Raw genomic sequence first — 1,903 nt, forward strand, 5'->3', positions numbered from 1 at the left:
CACTAGTTTGGCCTATGAGTTCCAATACTTGGCCAGCGATTTCTCATAAACAGATTTCTCATTAATCATAAATACACATGCACAGGCTTTCTGCCCATTTTCAGGTTGCAAATCACCGGACTTAACTTTTCACAAGTTGAATGTGCTCTTATATTTGTTTGAGAGTAATAATTCAGTCCGGCTCCCACTTCATCACCAAATGGCTTTATGATCTATGTGGCAGAAATCACATTCAGTTGAGGAGTCTCTGCTATAAATCTATTAGTTTTACTGCACAAACATCTATTTCTTCTAAGGTTCTTGCACTCGAATCCCAGATCTCTAAAAAAAAGATTGTCCCTCCAAATATGACCAAATTTTGAAGACATTCAAAATCACCTTAGCAACAAAGTTTTCACTTTATTACACTCGTTCAGTTTGGGCCCCAAGATTCCAATACATATTCATACATTTAAAATAAATTAGAAAATTAATTTCGGGGAAGAAGACACTACAATCCCACCCTTTTCTAAAATATTCCTTCCGATCCAATAAGGAACGCACGCTGCGCTAAGAAAAACACATCTTCCCATTGGTGGGAAGGTAGGAGGTTTCAAGGCGCCCCGCGGAGAAGCGCTTGGGACCGCGATTGAAGGGCTGCTTGAAACCGTTTTATCATTACTGTGCAGCAATGTGGAGTCAGCGTATCAACTTTACAGAGCTAGAGCTGCAGATTCAACAGGAGTGGCGGAGAAAGTTTCTTATGTTGTGTTGTAAGGGAGAGGAGGGCCGAGCTCAAAAGGAGGCAGATGTTTGGGGATTCTGATGATGAAATATGTGGAGTAGTCTCGAAAAAAGGGGTCATGAATACATGAACGCAAAACTCTGAGCTGGAGGATAGTTTGTGATTCGCCAAGTAGCCTACGAGTGATCGGACACGTCTGGAGCTCCAGATCGGATTGGAGGAATATCCCATTGTAGCACAAGTTTCGCGGAACACGAACATTCTAGTAAGTTTACATTTGTTTGTGTTCGGGTTTTATGCGACAATGGATGAAGTTTAAGTCTCTTTATAGAGTTTTATGTGTGTAGATAGATTTAATCTCACGACTTAGTTTTAGTCCGTGAAACATTCCTTTGTTTAAAAGTTCCCCGAAACTCGTTTTTGCTTTTTTTTTTTTTAACTTACAGCTTCTATACATTTTATGTTTTGTATTATTTTCTTGTATGTAATCCGATAGTGACTTGTATCTTTCTCAATTTTATTTATAATTGTTCATTAGAGACTATTCTTCCAATAGTGTGACTAGTGTTTATCCAGTTATTCACTAGTACTTAATAATTGCATACTAGTAGTAATACATTTCCTGCCAGTCATTAACCTTATACTGACAGTTTAAGTTTCCCATTGTTTCTGGAAACAAATTGAAAATGTTGCCATTGAATTCTAATAGGGTTGTCTTAATTTAACTAGTTGCTTACTAGTTTTGCTCACTAGTTACAATTGCTTTATACTCGTCATATGTAATGATTAGTCAGAATGGCTGCTTTAATAATTGCAGTTATAAATTGTACTAGTAAGGTTAGTTACTAGAAAGGTGTGTCTGTTCAGTTAGTACTAAGAAAATTGGAAGAGATGCCAGTAACTGTTTAAATGGTTACAAGTACTAAAGAATAAGTATTAAAGGGATAGTTCACCCAAAAATGAAAATTCTGTCATTAATTACTCACCATCATGTTGTTCCAAACCCGTAAGACCTCCGTTCATCTTCGGAACACAAATTAAGATATTTTTGATGGAATCTGACAGCTCTCTGACCCTCTCATAGACAGCAAGGGTACTACCACGATCAACGTCCAGAAATGTAGCAAGGAGATCGGTAAAATAATCCATGTGACATCAGGGGTTCAACCGTAATATTAC

General features: G+C 37.5%; 1 protein-coding gene across 1 annotated transcript in view; it reads left to right on the forward strand.

Moving 5' to 3' along the window:
- The first annotated feature begins 588 nt into the window (after positions 1-588).
- Positions 589-1,903, forward strand: part of LOC107706658 (frizzled-7-A-like) — a 5,551-nt gene continuing 4,236 nt past the window's right edge. Inside the window, exon 1 of the mRNA XM_016510441.1 lies at positions 589-989. The gene's annotated coding sequence lies outside the window, so the exon portion shown is untranslated. The remainder of the gene's footprint in view (positions 990-1,903) is intronic.

The sequence above is a fragment of the Sinocyclocheilus rhinocerous genome, unplaced genomic scaffold, assembly GCF_001515625.1.
Source record: "Sinocyclocheilus rhinocerous isolate Xijiao unplaced genomic scaffold, SAMN03320098_v1.1 scaffold1285, whole genome shotgun sequence".
Taxonomy (NCBI): domain Eukaryota; kingdom Metazoa; phylum Chordata; class Actinopteri; order Cypriniformes; family Cyprinidae; genus Sinocyclocheilus; species Sinocyclocheilus rhinocerous.